Source organism: Pongo abelii, chromosome 7 (genome assembly GCF_028885655.2).
Source record: "Pongo abelii isolate AG06213 chromosome 7, NHGRI_mPonAbe1-v2.0_pri, whole genome shotgun sequence".
NCBI classification, from domain to species: domain Eukaryota; kingdom Metazoa; phylum Chordata; class Mammalia; order Primates; family Hominidae; genus Pongo; species Pongo abelii.
Genome location: NC_071992.2, coordinates 95,490,010 through 95,511,914, shown reverse-complemented (window position 1 = coordinate 95,511,914; position 21,905 = coordinate 95,490,010). Strand labels below are relative to the sequence as shown.

The 21,905-nt window shown below is 44.9% G+C and overlaps 1 long non-coding RNA gene across 2 annotated transcripts; it reads left to right on the top strand.

Moving 5' to 3' along the window:
* The first annotated feature begins 1,135 nt into the window (after positions 1–1,135).
* LOC129060798 (uncharacterized) lies at positions 1,136–21,867 on the top strand. Of its 2 annotated transcripts, none has more exons than XR_008527696.2 (4): positions 1,136–1,358; positions 6,207–6,291; positions 8,455–8,560; positions 21,795–21,867. It is a non-coding gene; the product is annotated as an uncharacterized LOC129060798 (long non-coding RNA). The 2 variants fall into 2 exon arrangements; XR_010141215.1 differs by lacking the exon at positions 21,795–21,867 and adding an exon at positions 10,926–11,043 and having other exon boundaries at positions 1,142–1,358.
* The last annotated feature ends 38 nt before the right edge of the window (positions 21,868–21,905 follow it).

The following is a 21,905-nucleotide window of genomic DNA, read 5'->3' as shown; positions in this document are numbered from 1 at the left end:
AATGGGTTACAGTCTCTGTTTTTCATTCTTTCCAGCCAAGTCCCTATGCCCACTACCCTCACAATAAGTGTGATCCTTGGAAGGGATTCCGCAATCTTGTGGACATTTGTTTTTTGTTGTTGTTGTTGTTGTTTTTGAGACTGAGTCTCACTGTTGCCAAGGCTGGATAAAAGTGGTGAGATCTTGGTTCACTGCAACCTCTGCCTCCCGGGTTCAAGCGATTCTAATGCCTCAGCTGGGATTACAGGCATGTGCCACCACACTCAGCTAATTTTTGTATTTTTAGTAGAGGTGGGGTTTCACCATGTTGGCTAGGCTGGTCTCCAACTCCTGACCTCAAGTGATCTGCCCACTTCGGCCTCCCAAAGTGCTGGGATTACAGGCATGAGCCACCGCGCCTGGCCAAGATTTGTTGTTTAATGTTGACTTTTGGTCAGGCATAGTCGCTCAGGTCTGTAATACCAGCACTTTGGGACGGTGAGGTGGTAGGACTGCTTGAGGCAGGGAATTAGAGACCACCCTGGGCAATATAGTGAGACTTCATCTCCACAAATATTTTTAAAAACTAGCTAGGCCTGGTGGTGCACACCTTTGGCCCCAGCTGCTCAGGAGGCTGTGATGGGAGGATCACTTGAGCCTGGGTGGTTGAGGCTGCAATGGGCCATGATCAGCCCGGGCAACAAAAGTGAGACCCTGTCTCAAAACAAACAAAAAGCAACTTGATTTTTAATGCCAGATTATTTCTTTTTCTCTCCAGTGTTCTGCTGTATTTCCTCCCTACCCTTGACTGAAGCTTCCCTTGAATCACGATATTCTTGTCATTGAGACTCTCTCCCAGCCTGCAACCGTGGTGGAAGAAAAAAGGGAAGAGAATCCGAAGGCATTTGAGACATCTCCTTGTCGGTCTCTCCAACGAACCGTGGCTAGAGACTCTGTATTGTCTGACTCTGAATCCTGGGCGGAGGACAGAGCCCAGAACAGAGTCCTGGGAAGCACAGGGGCTGGCTGAAGGGAGAGGCGGATGCGCGGGGCCGCAGGGCGGCGCCTGGGAGCCGTGCAGCACCCTGGGCCGATGTGCGGAGTGCTGGAGGGCGGCGCTGCGGAGCACGCCTCTGTGGAAGGCACGCCTCTGTGGCTGGAACCAAAAGGGAGGTGGATGGCGTTCAACTTTGACAGAAGCCGAGGACTGGAAAGAGAAGGCCTGATAGAACCACAACCCTGATGCTGTCTACCTGGGCACAGTTAATAATCAGGGCAGGTTAATAGGTAGCCACCCGGACACTGATAGGTTTCCTGCCGAATGTTGAAAGACCGCGAAGAAGCCTCCCTGGGGACAGTGACCTAACTCTCCTTTGAAGGTAAATTTCCATTCTCTTGGGAAAACACAGCCTTGCAATCCAGGGACATTTTTGGAAGGCAGCGTGGTGATCCTTTGCTGTTACAGATTAGGTTTGCCCCATGAGAATATCACCCCCACCACCACATCTCAAAGCAGCTTATCAAAGAATTTCCTCCAACGCTTCCAGCTCTTTCTCTGAAAGCAGTTCTGGTAAATTCAGTTTTCATTTTCTCATTAGGTTTGCAGTGCTATTTTAGTGTCCCACTCACTAACCGAGCTCTGACAAAGAGGAACGAAAAGGTGTGAACTCAGGGCTGCCTCCTAGGATGACTGGGACTGTGCGCCACACAGGACACGCAGCCCTGGTGGGCTCCCAGCCCCGCGGGACCGCAGCTGCTCAGCAGCCTGTGCACCCCCGGGGCTGTGGGCACCTGAAGAAGAGAGCCTAGGCTCCAGATGGAAGCTTGCTGGTCAAAAAAGTCAAGTGGTGGTCAAAAAGGCGCGGTGGCTCATGCTGTAATATCAGAACTTTGGGAGGCCGAGGTTGGCAGATCGCTTGAGGTCAGGAGACCAGCCTGGCCAACATGGCGAAACCCCGTCTCTACTAAAAATACAAAAATTAGCCAGGCGCGGTGGCGCCGCCTGTAGTCCCTGCTACTCAGGAGGCTGGGGCAGGAGAATCACTCGAACCTGGGAGGTGGAGGTTGCAGTGAGCCGAGATCGTGCCATTGCACTCCAGCCTGGGCGACAGAGTGAGGCTCTGTCTCAAAAATAAAAATAAAAATAAAAATAAAAATAAAGGGTGATACTCTTTCCGGAGCTGGGATCACCCAAATTTGCAGATTAAAAATCTGAAAACTTGAAAATATAAAATAGTGACCCATACTCTCTCATTTTCCTAAGACTTTCCGATCTCCAGTGGAAGGCCGGGGAAAGGAGGGCTACAGAGGAGGAAAACCACTTCTTACCTGTGTGGAGCAAATGTGCCTTTCCAGTGCTCCTGAAAATAGGGTCAGGTGCTCACTGACGTTTACTACTGCATGTATAGGCAAATCCAGTGAACAGTTTTCTCAAACAATTCTTGTCTTGGGAATTGCTTCCTTGAGAGAAAACCCACTGGTGGATAGAAAATCAGAAGATTCAGGCTCAGGCTTCACTTTTGTCATTGGTTTTGATGTGGTCAAATCATTCTTCTTTCTGGGTTTGTTTCCCTGTGATTAAATACATTTGCTAACATTCTAAAAATCATTTACTATGTATCTGAAATAGTGCTGGGTAAGCCATTACATGTATTATCACAGTGCAACAATACATTAAAATAGGTAATATTCCCATTTTACAGAATGTCAACTAGAATTTGCCCAAGATCACACAGCAGATACTTTTAAATGTGCATAGTGTCCACTACAATATGCCACTGCCTCTTAACATGGGGCTAATAACATATAACTGGTTAGGTACAGGGCCACCTTAGACACTGCACAATTCTGTGGCTTGGAGATGTGCAGTGTCAACTTGGTTAGTTGTACACAGGGCCTTGATTAGGTCCACCCACAGTGTCCTATACATATTTGTTATTACACTGATTATGTTATATTGTAATGTAATATTTTATATTTATATATATATGTTATCCACATATCCTGCTTCCTTTGCTTGGGGTATAAATGATGTCATTCCACATGGTGTCCCATCTTCCTTGATGGGCTTCTTCACCCTTGACAGACGCCACTCCCCTGCTATGAACCTGAGTGCCAGGAATGCACATTTATATCCGAAGGGGTAGCCCTGGGTACACTTACCTCACTTACAGAAGCCGGAACTGAGGCTGGAAGAGTCTACACCCCTCGTGCTGGATGCCTCCAGAGTCCTGCAGCTGACACCATGGTTACTGAAACCAGAGCTCTGATGCGGCTACTGAAATTTGGCACAATGGAATGATGCTCAGACTAAGCTTCCTGCTCCATCGTGCACCACCACTCGTGCACCATAAAGCAACATTTCCTCGAGATGGGAGGGTGGGCTGCTACTTCCCTCAGTGTCTCACTCAGCTGTGTTAGCCAGGGATCCCAGTGTGGTGGCATTTCCAACGCAGCTGGGGAATGGGCAGGGGAGGGCACAAGTTCCATCAACTGCTGTAGATCCAGAACACCCATCCCTCTTCTAACTCCAAGCCCTGGGTGCAGAGGCCACTGTACTAGTCTCATCTCCAACTTCTGCCAGGCTCATTTCCCCCATCCAATGAAGTGTAACAAATTTAAAGTACAAAGGTGAGGCGTCGCTCTCTTGGTGCTATTCTTCCCCAGCTGAAATGTCTCCTTGTTGTTTTCACCTCCCCACTCCCCTGCACTGTGAGCTGGCTGAGGGCTCCTCTTCACATTGGTCACGATTTTGCCACAATGCATGGCCCACAGTAAGCACTGGAACATCCACAAATGAACATCATTTCCCTTCTTGATTCTCTGTGTTTTATTTATTTATTTTGAGACAGAGTCTCACTCTGTCATCCAGGCTGGAGTGCAGTGGCACCATCTCAGCTCACTGCAGCCTCTGCCTCCTGTGTTCAAGCGATTCTCCTACCTCGGCCTCCTGAGAAGCTGGGATTACTGATGCCCGCCACCATGCCCAGATAATTTTTGTATTTTTAGTAGAGACAGGGTTTCACCATGTTGCCCAGGCTGGTCTCGAGCTCCTGACCTCAGGTAATCTGCCTGCCTCTGCCTCCCTAAGTGCTGGGATTACAGGCATGAGCCACCACACCCAGCTATTTATTTATTTATTTATTTATTTATTGAGACAGAGTCTGGCTCTGTTGCCCAGGCTGGAGTGCAGTGGCGCAATTATGGCTCCCTGCAGCCTCGACCTTCTAGGCTCAAGTGATCCTCCTGCTACCTCAGTCTCCCAGGTAGCTAGGACTGTAGCCACATGCCACCACACCCAGCTAATTTTTAAATTTTTTTTAGAGACAGGGGCCTCACTTTATTGCCTAGTCTGGTCTCAAACTCCTAGACTCAAGTGATCACGCTGTCTTGGCTTCCCAAAATATTGTGATGTACAAGCATGAGCTACTGTGCCCAGCCTCTTTTTCTCTGTTTTCAAAAGTCCATAATTTCCTTCTTGATCTAACACCTTTTGGCCGTGTTTCTAGAAAAGAGAAGCTGTAGATCACAGGTGCCATTAGGATTGGGGTGGCCAGCCTGTGGTTCCAGGTGCCAGGATCGCAGGTGCATTCTGGGCAGATTTTGGAATCAGTAAGTAGAAAAGCAAATTGCTAGGCTAGGCATCATGGCTCAAACCTGTAATCCCAGCACTTCAGGAGGCCAAGGCAGGCAGACTGCTTGAGCCCAGGAGTTTGGGACCAGCCTGGGCAACATGGTGAAACTCTGTCTCTCCTCTTCTTCCTCCCCCTACTCTCCCTCTTTTCCCTTTTCTCCCTCTTCCTCCTCCCTCTCACCCTCTCTCTCCTTCTCCTTCTGCTACTGCAGAGCAGACAGAGGGGCCTGTTAATTTGTACTCTGCCCCAGCCTTCTGTGGGTTAATATAGTCACCTTTACACCCTGGTTCAATCCAGGATAGTTTCAATTTATGTTATTCTGTCAAGACGGTGTTTTGGTTTTGTTTAAAGGTTCTGAGAAAGCACGTAAATACCCAAAAACTGAAGAAATGGGTAATAGATGAAAAGCAGATTGTATGGCAATGTGGTAGCATTGCACTAAGCACCTGTCTAGGCCAGCCCCCTTCCCTGATCCTTTTACCCAGGCTTCCTGAAGGTGCTATGGACACCCAGCTGGAGACATGATATATGCTCAAAAGGAGCTGGTCTAGGCTCTGGCTGGGCAGGCCACAGTTATACCTCTGGAAGTTTAGTAACTATGAGGCTATGTATTGTCACAAGTCAAAGATGTTGAGTCAATACTAAAAGACAGAGCATGAGCGTGCAGAGAAAGAAACAACTCCTGTGGGCTGGAGGGGACAGAGAAGGCCTCTCCAGGACAGGGGACTTGATGAGGACTTGAAGGGATTTGAATAGTTGATGTGAGTTATGTGAGAGAAAATGTAGGGATGAGAATCAACCAGTGAATAGATATTGACTGAGGGCTCGTTTTGGGGAGGGTACACATTTCAGGGAGGGTACCCAGAATGTTCTGAAGACAGTGAGCTGACAGGTTGTCAGGTATGGAGGGCTCATGGGAGAAATGGTTGGAAAGGTAGATTAAGGCCAGTTTGTGAGAGCCTTGAATGCCATGCAAAAATGTTTGGAAGTTACCCTGTGAACTAGAGGTTTCCACAAGTTGGCCAGGCACGGTGGCTCACACCTGTAATACTCGCACTTTGGGAGGCCAAGGTGGGTGGATCACCTGAGGTCAGGAGCTCAAGACCAGCCTGGTCAACATGGTGAAACCCCATCTCTACTAAAAATACAAAAATTAACCGGGCGTGGTGGCGGGTGCCTGTAATTCCAGCTACTCAGGAGGCATGACAATTGCTTGAACCCGGGAGGCAGAGGTTACAGTGAGCTAAGATAGCACCATTGAACTCCAGCCTGGGTAACAAGAGCAAAACTCCATATCAAAAAAAAAAAAAAAATTTCCACAAGTGTGCTGCCACTGGGATGTGCCCCAATAGGTTATCAGTGAGAGGTGGTAGTGAGATCAGGGAGGTGGGGGTGCCTGGCCATCGCAGGCCAGGGGCCTCTCCTCAGCAGGCCCCTTTGTTCATCCCAGTGTCCATAGAAATATGTTCATAGTCTATGTTTGCTTTGACTTGGAAACGTTGGCTATCACTGCTGTGTAGACAATGACTTGCTGAAAATGTTTGTACACTTCTGTGATATTTTGAGTTGCAATTTTATTTTTCTTCCCAACAGGCTTATAAACTCTTCCAGGACAGGAGCTCTGTCTTACCTCTTCTGTTGTTGCCACTTTGCTGTGTGGAGAGTCAATGCTCAAGAGGTATTTGTACTTGATTATTTAACTAATCAGATATTATGGCTTTGAAAAAACAAAACCTCACAAATCATATAATAGGGATGACTGGGCCAGGTGCTGTGGCTCACGTCTGTAATCCCAGCACTTTGGGAGGCCAAAGCAAGCAGATCGCTTGAGCCCAGGAGTTCAAGACCAGCCTGGGCAACATAGGGAGACCTCGCCTCTACCAAAAATACAAAAAATAGCCAAGTGTGGTGGCTTGCACCTGTAGTCCCAGCTACAGGACTGATGCAGAGGTGGGAGGATCACTTGAGCCCAGGAGACGGAGGTTGCAGTGAGCCGAGATTACACCACTGCACTCCAGCCTGGGCAACAGAGTAAGACCCTGTCTCAAACAACAACAACAACAGTAACAACAACCACAACAAAAAACAAATAATGATTACTACTCTGCCTGCTTCTAGGAAGGCTTAGAAATAATAAAATTCCAACTAGGAGTGACTCTAGGTAGTGGGCTAGAAAAATATGCTTCGAAGGATTGTGAAACACTTATGCTGGTGGCCATGTTTAGAATTGTCAAGAAAAAAAGAGATCAGACCTGGGCTCTTGGTCTTGAAGAATCAAGGCTGAATCATTTGTTAAATACCTCTTCATCATAATCCTAGTAAGACTGTATTTGGCAGTCATCAAGATAACATAATTTTCTTCTCTGTTAATCTTTCTTTTTTTTTTTTTCCTTGAGACAGAGTCTTGCTCTGTCGCCCAGGCTGGAGCTCAGTGGTGCAATCTTGGCTCACTGCAACCTCCGCCTCCCAGGTTCAAGTGATTCTTGTGCCTCAGCCTCCCAAATAGCTGGGATTACAGGAGTGCACCACCACACATGGCTAATTTTTGTATTTTTAGTAGAGAGAGGGTTTCACCATGTTAGCCAGGCTGGTCTCGAACTCCTGACCTCAGATGATTCACTTGCCTTGTCTTCCCAAAGTGCTGGGATTACAGGCGTGAGCCACTGCGACGGGCCTGTTAATCTTTATTCTTAGTTGGGGGTGGGATACGAAGTTTTCTTACCAAATGAACCAGTAATTCCATCCCTAGATATCTACTGAAGAGAAGTGAAAACGTAAGTCTACACAAAAACTTGCATATTAACACTTATAGCAGCATTACTTATAACAGCCAAAAAGTTGAAACAACCCAAATGTCCACTGACTGGCAAATGGATAAGTAAAATATGGCATATTCATACAATGGAATATTATTCAGCAATGAAAAGGAATGAAATACTCATATACGCTGCAACTTTAAATCATTGTTAGTGAAACAAGCCATTCACAAAAGGCCACATATTATATGACTCAATTTATATAAAATGTCTAGAATAGTCACATTTATAAACAGCAAGTAGATTAATGGTTGTTTAGGGCTGGGCAATGGGTAGGAGAATGGAAAGTGGATACTAATCGGTACAAAATTTCTTTCTTTCTTTCTTTTTTTTTTTTTTTTGAGACAGTCTCATTCTGTCGCCCAGGCTGGAATACAGTGGTGCTGCCAGGGCTCACTGTAGCCTTGACCTCTTGGGCTCAAGTAATTCTTCCACCTCAGCTTCCCCAGTAGTTGGGACTACATGTGCACACCACCACACCCAGCTAATTGATTTTTTATTTTTTGTAGAAACAGGGTCTTACTATACTTTGTTGCCCAGGCTGGTCTCGAACTCCTGAGTTCAAGCAATCCTCCCACTTCGGCCTCCCAAAGTGCTTGGATGACTGGCATGAGCCACTGTGCCCGGCTCAGAATTTCTTTTTGGGGTGATGAAAATGCTCAAAATTAGATTACGGAGATGGTTGCGCGCCTCTGTGAATATACTCAAAAGCTTTGAAAACAAAAGTTGAGGTGCTACAAACTAGAGGATCTAATCACAGTCACAGAACAGCTGCCCATGCTTAGTGGCAAGAGGCTGTATCCTGAGGACTTTTGTGTTTCCAGATTTCTCCAAAGGAGAATTACGGTTTGGCAGGTGGAATGAGGGTCAGGTAGAAAAGGCTGACGATGCAACTAACCTTAAGGAGGGGGAGGACAAAGGGTGAAGACCAGGTCAGTGTGGAGAAAGGGAGGTTGTAGGATAAGTTAGTGCTTCAGAGGAAAACAGCAATGAACTTTTCTCTCCTCTCTGGGGTTCCTGGTCAGCTTCACATTGGTGGCCCAGAAATCAGTCTCAGCCCCTCCCAGTATGGACCGCTCCTTGACAGCAGCCCTCTCTCCTATAAAGGCAGATGCAAGCTACGTTTGTGTGGTAAGTGAACCCAGTTGTCTGAATTCTGATTTTGCAGCTTTATGAATTGAATTTAGTAGCACCGACTGGTTGCTGAACAGTAGAGGGCACTGTTAGCATATAAAGTCTGGGTTGAGCCACACAGGAAGAAGGAAGTAGTTAGGTTAAAGTCAGCCTTGCATGACATTCTAGCAATTAGATTAGTGTAACATACTTTGGATTTTAGAACACAATTGCCACATTCTTGAAGTCGTAGTTTGGCATACATGCCACCACATTAAATAAAACCGAACTCCAGCAGCACTGTTCATTCCCAGAGGGATGATTTATTTAGATAGTCTGGACATTCTTTGATCCAAGTATTAAATAAATGCCTGCAATACACATGTTATTAGGTACTTTGATACGGCTTAAAACCATAAATTCAAGAATAGTGCTTCAAGCTGCTATTGAGAGCTTTTAAAAATGAAAACGTGTTATCCATATGCACATTCATCACTTGAACTCAGAATGCAGTAGAATTCTATTCAAGGATACAGTATCGTCAGGAAACATCTGATAGAGAAGGAGAGAAACTTTTTGGCTTTTTAATCTAGTTTCCCTGCCAACTCAACTATGTGAAAATATAATCATAGTTAAATTTATTCAGCGCACACTGTGTGCCAGGCACTGTTCTACGTGCCTTACAACCTTGATACAGAAGTGTGGTCTGTGGAGCAGCGGAGTCAGCAGCCCCAGGAGCTTGTTAGAAACGCAGACTCTTGGGGACATCCCAGAATCTGCATTTAAAAGAGATCTGTGTACACGTTAAAATTTCAGAACCACTCCTCTCTCCTATGTATTATCTTATTTAATCCCCATAACAGAGGCACTATTATTATCTCAATGTTTAAGTGGGAAACTGAGGCAAAGAGAAGTTCAGTAACTTGCCCAGTGCAAAGCTGGGAATCTTTACTCAGGCAAAATAGCTTCCATGCCCTGCTATTAAGTTGATGTCATTGCTTTTACTGCTTTTTTTTTTTTTTTTTTTTTGATGGAGTTTCGCTCTTGTCCAGGCTGGAGTGCAAATGGCGTGATCTTGGCTCACCACAACCTCCGCCTCCCAGGTTCAAGTGATTCTCCTGCCTCAGCCTCCCGAGTAGCTGGGATTACAGGCATGTGCCACCATGCCCGGCTAATTTCGTATTTTTAGTAGAGATGGGGTTTCTCCATGTTGGTCAGGCTGGTCTCAAACTCCTGACCTCAGGGGATCCGCCTGTCTCGGCCTCCCAAAGTGCTGAGATTACAGGCGTGAGCCACCGCACCCAGCCTAATGTCACTGCTTTTAAGGCAAAAACTGTAATCACTTTTGCACCAACCCAATATTATTCCTATCACCTCACTTCTTTTATTTTTATGTATTTATTTTTTGAGATGGAGTCTCGCTCTGTCACCAGGCTGTAGTGCAGGGGTGAGATCTTGGCTCACAGCAACCTCCGCCTCCCGGGCTCAAGCTGTTCTCCTGCCGTGGCCTCCTGAGTAGCTGGGACTACAGGCACGTGCCACCTCACCCAGCTAATCTTTTTTGTGTGTTTTTATTAGAGATGGGGTTTCACTGTGTTGGCTAGGATGGTCTCGATCTCCTGACCTCGTGATCTGCCCGCCTTGGCCTCCCAAAGTGCTGGGATTACAGGCGTGAGCCACCGCGCCTGGCCCTCTCCAGCTATTTTTAAAGTTTTTTGTAAGGACAGAGTCTCTCTATGTTGCCCAGCCTGGTCTGGAACTCCTGGCCTCAAGCTTTCCTCCTGCCTTGGCCTCCCAAAGTGTTGGGATTACAGGTTTGGGCCACTGCAGCCAGCTCCCTGGTTTGCATTTAAATGCAGCTGAAATCCTTAAAGTGAAAGTACTGTTTATGGGTAAGTTATACAAAGTAAAATCTAAGCATTTTTTCCTTGGGAGTACTTTCCTTACCACAAGTACCTTTTATCACAATTGTGTTTTTATGTCTGCCTTAAACACACCAGGCAGACTCCTACCCCTGGGCCTCTGCATTTGCCCCACATACCTGTATGCCCAGCTCTCCCACTTCCTTCAAGTCTGTGTTTAAATAATACATTATCTGGAAGCCTTCCTTGACTACTTACTTGAAAATGTAACTGTTTCTAAGAAGATTCAGAAAGGAGATAAGTGCTTCCCAAAACTGAAGCAAAAAAGGTGGTTTCTGTTTTTGCTTTTGTTTGAGACAGGGTCTCCTTCTGTTGCCCAGGCTGGAGTGCAGTGGTGTAATCATGGCTCACTGCAGCCTTGACCTCCTGGGCTTAATCGATTCTCCCATCTCAGCTCCCCCAAGTAGCTGGGACTACAGGCACACACCACACGCCTGGCTAATTTCTGTATTTTTTTGTAGGGATGGGGTTTTGCCATGTTGCCCAGGCTGGTCTCGAACTCCTGGGCTCAAGTAATCCACCTGCCTCAGCTTCCCAAAGTGCTGGGATTACAGGTGTGAGCCACCACACCTGGCCACAAAGAAGGTTTTAAAAGCCAAGAGGCCGTGCAGAAAGAAGTCGATGGTTAAAAGAAGAAAAGATCCACACATTTCCCACCTTTGAGTGACCCAGAACACTGACTTCGAAGGCAGGCCATGTACCTTCAGAAGCGTTCTCCAGAAAGAAGAACAACCATTGTGCCACTATCAGTTTGCCCCTGATTTCCCAGTGGGTCATAAAGAAGATGGAAGGCACCAGCACCTGGTGCTTACTGCGGTTGTCAGGACAGATCCGGCAAGATGTGAAGAAGCTCTAGGACCGTGACATGGCCAAGGTCAACTTGCTTGGGAGAGAAGGCATACTTTAGACTAGACCTGCCATGATGCTTTAGGTGGTGCCAACAAAACTGGGATCATATAAGTGGATTGCAGCTCACTAAATCTAAATATATTGAGGTTTTCCACTATCCAAGAAAAGAAATGACAACCGTGTCCTCCCCAACACAACACACACACATAAACACACACACACTTTATCCTCCTTCTACTTTTGCTCAATTGCATTTTTTACCATCCAATACATATATTTATTTGGTTATTGTTTATTTTTTCCATGAGAATGTAAATTCCCATAAGGATGGGAATTTTTGTTGATTTTGCTCACTGTGCACCCCTCTCCACCCCCAGCTCTTAGAAAATTCCCTGGCACGATACAGATGCGCTATGATATTGCTGAATGAAAAAATGAATTGTTCTTACCTGACTGTAAACTTCTTAAGATGTTAGGCCATGTTTTACTCAATTTGATATCTCAAAAACTTAGCAGTGTAATTGAAAAAAACACCTTTTTTGTTTATTGAAATGGAATTTTCTTATTCAGACCATACATATAAAAGTTTAAATTATATATGTTGTTGCTGTCACTGGTGTCTTCCTTCTGTTGTTCAGAAATGATCAGATCAAAAATTTGGACATTGTACCATAGTTCATAACAGAAACCCACTCTAGCTATAATAAAGGATAATTACATGTTATACATTTCATGTATAAAGCTTTAGAGAATTTCATACTTGGCTGGGAATTTTTATTTGATATATACAGATTGTATTTTACTATTTTTAAAATTTTTTGTAGAGATAGGGTCTTTCCATGTGGCCCAGGCTAGTCTTGAACTCCTGGGCTCAAGTGATCTGCCTGTCTCAGCCTCCCAAAGTGCTGGGATTATGGGCCTGCGCCACCATGCCTGGCCATATACACATTTTAGTAGCTCATAAAGGTATCACTTTTTACTTAATGCTATTGATTTGATTTTTTTTTTTTTCCAGACAGAGTCTTGCTCTGTCACCCAGGCTGCTGAAGTGCAGTGGCGCGATCTTGGGTCACTGCAACCTCCGCCTCCTGGGTTCAAGCAATTCCCCTGTCTCAGCCTCCTGAGTAGCTGGGACTACGGGCGTGTACCACCACACCCAGCTAATTTTTCTACTTTTAGTAGAGACGGGGTTTCACCATATTGGTCAGGCTGGTCTTAAACTCCTGATCTCAGGTGATCCACCAGCCTAGGCCTCCCAAAATGTTGGGATTACAGGCGTAAGCCACTGCACCTGGCCTTTGAGTTGCTTTAAGAAAGCTCTCTATAGGTCAGAGTTGTAAAAGCTACTTTTATTTTTTTTCCGGCGACGGAGTCTTGCTCTGTTGCCTGGGCTGGAGTGCAGTGGCATGATCTCGGCTCACTGCAACCTCCACTTCCCGGGTTCAAGAGATTTTCCTGCCTCATCCTCCCAAGTAGCCGGGATTACAGGTACGCACCACCATGCCTGGCTAATTTTTGTATTCTTAGTAGAGACGGGGTTTCCCCATGTTGGCCAGGCTGGTCTCGAACTCCTGACCTCAAGTGATCCACCTGCCTCGGCCTCCCAAAGTGCTGGGACTACTTTGGGAGGTGTGAGTCACCATGCCCAGTCAAAAGCTATCATTTGATGTAGCAGTTGCTAAGGTAACCTTAATGAGCAATTAAGCATGTGAAATTATGGAACTCATCCATGTGTAAATTTTCAATCCAGTGGTTCAGAAACAGACATATCACTATTTTCATGTTTTAAAATGAAACTTAAATTTTAGTCACATGGAGGGGTCAAAGATGTCAGGTCCCATTTATTACTAGAATGTCTGTTTTCATTTGAGGTCTTGTTGAAAATACTCTTCTTTCGCCAGGGGCGGTGGCTCACACCTGTAATCCCAGCACTTTGGGAGGCCGAGGTGGGTGGATCACCTGAGGTCGGGAGTTCAAAACCAGCCTGACCAACACAGAGAAACCCCGTCTCTACTAAAAATACAAAATTAGCCGGGCGTGGTGGCACTTGCCTGTAATCCCAGCTACTCGGGAGGCTGAGGCAGGAGAATCGCTTGAACCCGGGAGGCAGAGGTTGCGGTGAGCCAAGATCGTGCCATTGCACTCCAGTCTGGGCAACAAGAGCGAAACTCTGTCTCAAAAGAAAAGAAAAGAAAATACTCTTCTTTCTACCTCCTAAGTTTCAAATCAATAAAGGAGAAGACATCAAAGCCTGTCAGACAGGGACAAATCATCCATCCTGTGATTTGCAAAACTGAATTGAAGATAATAGCTTGAATATTATGCCATAATCTGGTCTACTCCAAGTCTAGATCACGGGATGATTTACCTAGGGGAGAATCTGCATACTCACTTACCCAGAATCACTCCTTCGAGTGCATTGATATGCTTTGAGCCTCCCATCATCTTCCGGGGAGAATCAAAGTGGAGAAAAAAAAGGGAGGAATGCTCTATCCCAATTACTTTTTTTTTTTTTTTGGTAGAGATGGGGTCTCGCTATATTGCCCAGGCTGTTTGTTGTTGTTGTTGTTGTTGCTGAGACAGAGTTTACTCTGTCATCCAGGCTGGAGTGCAGTGGCATAATCTTACTCACTGCAACCTCTGCTTCCCAGGTTCAAGCAATTCTTCTACCTCAGCCTACCAAGTAGCTGGGACTACAGGCCCCCTCCACCACACCTGGCTGAGTTTTGTATTTTTAGTAGAGACAGGGTTTCACCGCATTGGCTAGGCTGGTGTCGAACTCCTGACCTCAAGTGATTCACCTGCCTCAGCCTCCCAAAGCGCTGGGATTACAGGCGTAAGCCACTGTGCCCGGCCTCAGGCTGGTTTTGAACTCCTGGCCTTAAGCAATCCTCCCAATTTGGCCTCCCAAAGTGCTGAGATTAGAGGTGTGAGCCACTGTGCCCAGCCCCCTTTACATTTCTAAAATAAAGGTATTAAAATTGAATATATGTTAATGTACCATATAAACAGAAAAATACACAAATCATAAATAAGTTTGATAAATTTTACAAAATAAGCATACCCACATAACCAGCACCCAGATTTAAAAAAGGAGAAGACAATATCTAATATCCCAGAAGTCCCACTCATGCCAATTAATTCACAAGCAATTTAATTGAATGCTAAAACAAAGTTCATTTTTATAAAGGAGTATAACAAAACCCAGCATATAACAATGCAAATTGAGAATATCTAGGAACCAATAAAACATTATTATTCATGGAAAGCAGAATATATAACACATAACCAGTAGATAAATCAATGGAAAGAGACCCAGAAATGGTAATTAAGATGGAATTACCTTTAAAACAGCTATTATTTACATGTTCAAGAACGTAAAGAAAAACGTTAACAAAATGATGACAGAAATTGAAGATATTTTAAAATAGAATTTGTAGACATGAAAATACACTATGTAATAGCAACAATATACTGGATGAAATGAGTAGACACTGCAGAGAAAAAGAATTTTGCATGAACTGAATGCATAACAACTGAAACCATCCAAAATGAGACATGGCAGCCAGGTGCAGTGCTCTCACGCCTGTAATCTCAGCGCTTTGGGAGGCCGAGGTGGTGGATCACTTGAGGCCAGGAGTTCAAGACCAGACTGGCCAACATGGTGAAACCCTATCTCTACTAAAAATACAAAAGTTAGCTGGGCGTGGTGGTGGGCACCTGTAATCCTAGCTACTAAGGAAGGTGAGGCAGGAGAATCACTTGAACCCGAGAAGTGGAGGTTACAGTGAGCTGAGATTGCACCACTGCACTCCAGCCTAGGTGACAGAGCAAGACTCCTTCTCAAAAAAAGAAAAAAAGAGAAAGAAACATGGCAAAAAAAGAGACTGGGAAAAAAAACACCCCAAAAATCAAACTTATTTATTTGTTTATCAGGGATCTATGAGACAATATCAAACTGCCTAACATACATGGAGTTGGAGTTCCAGAAAAATAAGGAGAAAAGGGAAAAAACATTATTTGAAAAACAATTCCTGAAATTTCCTAAATCTAATGAAACCATAAACCAATAGATTAAAAAACCTCAACAGTTGTCTCTGTGGCGCAATTGGTTAGCGCATTCTGCTGTTAAAAAACCTCAACAAACTCCAAGCAGAAGAAATATAAAGAAAATGGCACCAATGTGCATGTTCATCAGGTTTCTGAAAACCAGTGATAAAGACAAAATCCTAAAGCAACCAGAATTGAGGGAAGGGTGGAGCAAGATTATGTATAGAAGAACAAAGATAAGAATGAATGACAGAAAACTTCTCTCTTTTTTTTTTGAGACAGTCTCGCTCTGTCGCCCAGGCTGGAGTGTAGTGGTGCTATGTTGGCTCACTGCAACCTCCGTCTTCCGGGTTCAAGTGATTCTCCTGCCTCAGCCTTCTGAATAACTGGGATTACAGGCATGAGCCACCATGCCCAGCTAATTTTTGTATTTTTAGTAGAGATGGGGTTTCACCATGATAGCCAGGCTGGCCTTGAACTCCGACCTCAGGTGATCCACCACCTCGACCTCCCAAAGTGCTGGGATTACAGGCATGAGCCACCATGTCCAGCCCGACAGAAGACTTCTTGATGAAGCTGGAGCTAAGTTCAGTGGCTTACACCTGTAATCACAGCACTTTGGAAGCCAAGGCAGGACAATCACTTGAGGCCAGCCTGGGCAACATAATGAGACCTCATCTCTTTAAAAAAAAAAAAGAAGGTGGGATAAAAATATTTTTAGATTCAAAATAATCTGATATACTTTATTGATATTAATATTAGAGTAACTCTATAAAAAATGTTATAAAGAAGTTTTCAGGTGAAAAGGAAAATGATACCAAGGTGAAATGAGAATTGACACAAAGGAATAAATATTGGAAAAAGAAAATATTTTGCTGAATATAAATGTTTTTTTCTCATTTTTAGTATTCTTTAAAAGATAATTTTAAAATATAAATTAGTGACAAGGTATTGTGAAGGTCATAACGTATGGAGAAATGAAATGTATAACAATCACGGTAAAAAATGATAGGAACAAGGATGTGGGAGGATACTCATGTACAATTGTTTTTTTGTTTTTTTTTTTTAAGTTGGAGTTTGACTCTGTTGCTCAGGCTGGAGTGCAGTGGCGTGATCTTGGCTCACTGCAACCTCCGCCTCCAGGGTTCAACGTATTCTCCTCCCTCAGCCTCCCAAGTAGCTGGGATTACAGGTGTGCACCACCATGCCTGGCTAATTTTTTTATTTTTGGATGGGGTTTTGCTCTTGTTGCCCAGGCTGAAGTGCAATGGCACAATCTTGGCTCAACGCAACTTCCGCCTCCTGGATTCAAGCGATTCTCTTGCCTCAGCCTCCCGAGTAGCTATGATTACAGGCATGCACCACCATGCCCAGCTAATTTTGTATTTTTAGTAAAGATGGGGTTTATCCATGTTGGTCAGGCTTGTCTTGAACTCCTGACCTCAGGTGATTCACCCACCTTGGCCTCCTAAAGTGCTGGGATTACAGGCGTGAGCTACTGTAACTGGCCTAATTTGTTTTATTTTTAGTAGAGATGGGGTTTCACCATGTTGGCCAGGCTGGTCTCGAACTCATGACCTCAGGTGATCTGCCCATCTGGGCCTCCTAAAGTGCTGGGATTACAGTCATGAGCCACTGCTCCTGGCATTATGATTCTTTTCTTTTCTTTTTTTTGAGGTAGAGTTTCACTCTTGTCACCCAGGCTGGAGTGCAATGGCACAATCTCAGCTCACTGCAACCTCCGCCTCCTGGGTTCAAGCGATTCTCCTGCCTCAGCCTCCCAAGTAGCTGGGATTACAGGCACCTGCCACCGTGCCTGGCTAATTTTTTTGTTGTTGTTGTTTCCCCATATTGGCCAGGCTGGTCTCGAACTCCTGACCTCAGGTGATCCACCCGCTTTGGCCTCCCAAAGAGTTGGGATTACAGGCGTGAGCCACTGCACCCAACCACAATTCTTATACTACATGTGAAGTGGTATAATATTATCTGAAGACAGACTGTTAACAAATTAATAGTGCATATTATAAACCTAGAGCAACTACTAAGAAGTAAAATTTAGAGATACAGCTAATGAGTCAATAGTACAAATAAGATGGAATTACAAAAATTTTCAGCTGGACGTGGTGGCTCACGCCTGTAATCCCAGCACTTTGGGAGGCTGAGGCAGGGAGATCACTTGAAGCCAGGAGTTCAAGACCACCCTGGCCAACATGGCAAAATGCCATCTCTACAAAAAATACAAAAAATTAACTGGGCATGGTGGCGCATGCCTGTAATCCCAGCTACTTAGAAGGCCAAGGCACAAGAATCACTTGAACCTGAGAGGTGGAGGCTGCAGTGAACCGAGATCAGGCCACTGCACTCTAGCCAGGGTGGCAGAGTGAGACTCTGTCTCAGAAAAAAAAAAAAAAAAAATTTGTCAACCCAAAAGAAGTGACAAAAAAGGAATAGATAGAAAGAGTAGCTGGGTGCCATGGCTCACACCTGTAATCCCAGCATTTTAGGAGGCTGAGGTGGGCAGATCACCTGAGCTCAGGAGTTTGAGACCAGTTTGGCCAACATGGTGAAAACCCATCTCTACTGAAAATACAAAAATTATCCAGGCGCGGTGGTAGATGCCTGTAATCCCAGCTACTCTGGAGGCTGAGGCAGGAGAATTGCTTGAATCTGGGAAGCGGAGGTTGCTGTGAGTCGAGATCAGACCACCGAACTCCAGCCTGATGACACAGTGAGACTCCATCTCAAAAAAAAAAAAGTAGAAGACAAACAGCAAATGGTAGGTTTAGGCCAGGTGCAGTGGCTCACACCTGTAATCCCAGCACTTTGGGAGACCAAGGCAGGCAGATCACCTGAGGTCGGGAGTTCGAGACCAGCCTGACCAACATGGAGAAATCCTGTCTCTACTAAAAAAATACAAAATTAGCTGGACATGGTGGCACATGCCTGCAATCCCAGCTGCATGGGAGCTGAGGGAGGAGAATCGCTTGAACCCGGGAGGTGGAGGTTGTGGTGAGCCAAAATCCTGCCATTGCACTCCAGCCTGGGCAACAAGAGCAAAGCTCCATCTCAAAAAAAAAAAAGGTAGATTTAGCATGAACATTTTATAACTACATTAAATGTAATGTTCTAAAAACACAAACTAAAAGGGAGAAATTATATATTAATAAACATTAAGCTAGCACTAACCAAAATAAATCTAGAAGTGGCTCTATTAATATTAGACAAAAGGAGCTTTCTTTTAAAAAATTTTTTTTAAGAGAGAGGGTCTTACTTTGTCACCCAAGCTGGAGTGCAGTGGCATGAGCTCAGCTCACTGCAGCCTCGATCTCCTGGGCTCAAGTGATCCTCCCACCTCAGCCTTCTGAGTAGCTGGGACTACAGGCATGCACCATCATGCCCAGCTAATATTTTGTATTGTTTTGTAGAGATGGGGTTTTGTCATATTGTCCAGGCTTGTCTTGAACTCCTGAGCTCAAGCAATCTGTCCACGTTGGCCTCCCAGGCGTGAGTCACGGCACTAGCGGAAATAAGCTTTCTTTTAAAAAATTTTCTTAATTTTTTAAATCGCTAATTTATTTATTTATTTTTTGAGAGAGAGTCTCATTCTGTCACCCAGACTGGAGTGCAGTGGTATGATTTCAGCTTACTACAACCCCCACCTCCAGGGTTCAAGTGATTTTTGTGCCTCAGCCACCCCAGCAGCTGGGATTACAGACGCATACCACAACGCCCAGCTAGTTTTTGTATTTTCAGTAGAGAGAGGCTTTCACCATGCTGGCCAGGCTGGTCTCAAATTCCTGACCTCAGGTGATCTGCCCACCTTGGCCTCCCAAAGTGCTAGGATTACAGGCATGAGCCACCACGCCAGGCCTGAAATAAGCTTTCAAACAAGAAATATTACAGAAATAAACGGAAGGTTTCATAACGATAAAATTCAATTCCCCAAGAAGATTTTAAAATCTTAAATGTGTATGTACCCAATAACAAAACTTTGAAAAACATAGAGCAAAACTGTTAGAACTTAAAGGAGAAATAGAAAAAGCCACATTTAGAGTTACAAATTTCAATACTCAATTTTCAGTAATCAATAGAAAGTGGGCCAGGAGTGGGGTCTCATGCCTGTAATCTCAGCACTTTGGGAGGCTGAGGCAGGTGGATCGCTTGAGCCCAAGATTTTGAGACCAGCCTGGGCAACATGAAGAAACCTGTCTCTACTAAAAATACAAAAATATTAGCCAGGTGTGGTGGCCCATGCCCATCGTCCCAGCTACCCAGGAGGCTGAGGTGGGGGGAATGGCTGAGCCTGGAAGGTTGAGGCTGCAGTGAGTCCTGATTGTGCCACTGCACTCTAGCCTGGACAACAGAGTGAAATCCTGTCTCAAAAAAGAACAAAAACAGGCTGGGCGAGGTGGCTCACGCCCGTAATCCCAGCACTTTGGGAGGCCCAGGCAGATAGATCATGAGGTCAGGAATTCGAGACCAGCCTGGCCAATATGGTGAAATCCCATCTCTACTAAAAATACAAAAATTAGCCGGGTGTGGCAGCATGCGCCTGTAATCCCAGTTCCTCGGGAGGCTGAGGCAGGAGAATCACTTGAACCCAGGAGGTGGAGGTTGCAGTGAGCCGAGATCTCACCACTGCACTCCAGCCTGGGTGACAAGAGTGAAACTCCATTAAAAAAAAAAAAGAACAAAAACAAAAATAAACAAACAAAAAAGAAAGTGGATGAAAAATCAGAAAGCATATAGAAGATGTCGAAAACTCTGTCAAGGCCGGGCGCAGTGGCTCATGCCTGTAATCTCAGCACTTTGGGAGGCCGAGGCAGGTGGATCATGAGGTCAGGAGTTCGAGACCAGCCTGGCCAACATGGTGAAACCCCATCTCTACTAAAGATACAAAAAATTAGCCGGGCATGGTGGCACGTGCCTGTAATCTCAGCTACTCGGGAGGCTGAGGCAGGAGAATCGCTTGAACCCGGGAGGTGGAGGTTGCAGTGAGCCAAGATCACTCCATTGCATTCCAGCCTGGGTGACAGGGCGAGACTCCTGTCAAAAACAAAGAAAGAAACAAAAACAAAACCTCTGTCAGTCACTCAGTTTGCATTTATAGAATTTTTCACCCAATAATAACATAATACATATTCTTTTCATGTATACATAAGATATTCACCAGGACAGAATATATTTTCAGCCGTAAAACAAGTAACAATAAATTAAAAGAATTGAAATTATAGTATGATTTCAGATCAAAAGGTAATTGTATTTAAAGAGACTAAAAAAATTATCCAGAAAACCCCCAAATACTTGGAAGTTAAGCAACACCTTTTAAAATATTCCAAAAAGAGGCCAGGCACGGTGGCTCACGCCTATAATCCCAGCACTTTGGGAGGCCGAGGTGGTTGGATCACTTGAAGTCAGGAGTTCAAGACCAGCCTGACCAATATGGTGAAACCCTGTCTCTACTGATACAAAAATTAGCCAGGTGTCATGGTGGGCACCTGTAATCCCAGCTGCTCAGGAGGCTAAGGCATGAGAATCACTTGAACCTAGGAGGTGGAGGTTGCAGTGAGCCAAGACTGCACCACTGCACTCCAGCCTGGGTGACAAAGCGAGACTCTGTCTCAAAAGAAAAAAAAAAAAAAAACCCAAGAAGAAATCATTAGGGAAATTGGGAAATACTTTAAGCTGAATGAAAATGAAAATACAACATATCAAAATTTGTGAGATAAAGCTAATGCAGTGATTAGAGGTAAATTTTTTTTTTTTCTTTTTTGAGACTGGAGTCTTGCTCTGTCACCCAGGCTGGAGTGCAGTGGTACAATCTCAGCTCACTGCAAGCTCCGCCTCCTGGGTTCACGCCATTCTCCTGCCTTAGCCTCTCGAGTTGCTGGGACTACAGGTGCCCGCCACCATGCCCGGCTAATTTTTTGTGTTTTTAGTAGAGGCGGGGTTTCACCATGTTAGCCAGGATGGTCTTGATCTCCTGACCTCGTGATCCGCCCGCCTCGGCCTCCCAAAGTGCTGGGATTACAGGCATGAGCCACTGCACCCGGCCGGTAAATTATTACTTTCCTCCTCTACAGATTTTCCTGTTATGGACATTTCACATAAATGAAATCATGTATGTGGTCTTTTGTGACTAGCCTCTCAGCATTTAGCAGAATATTTTCAAGGCTCATTCATACTGTAGCATGTATAAGTGCTTCATTTCTTTTTATGGCTGCTATTGTTTGAATGTGTTCCCCAAAAAGCATGTTTTGGAAACTTAATCTCCAATACAACAGTGTGGGGAGGTGGGGCCTAATGGGAGGTGTTTGGGTCATGAGGGCTCCACCCTCATGAATTGATTAATGATAATTACAAAAGGGCTTATGCCTACAAGTGCAATATCTTGCTCTCTCATGCTCTCTTGCCCTTCTGCCTTTTACCAGGGGATGACACAACACAAAGGCCCTTGCCAGATGTGAGCCCCTTGATATTGGATTTCCCAGTCTTCAGAACTGTGAGAAATGAATTTATTTTCTTTGTAAATTACCCAATCT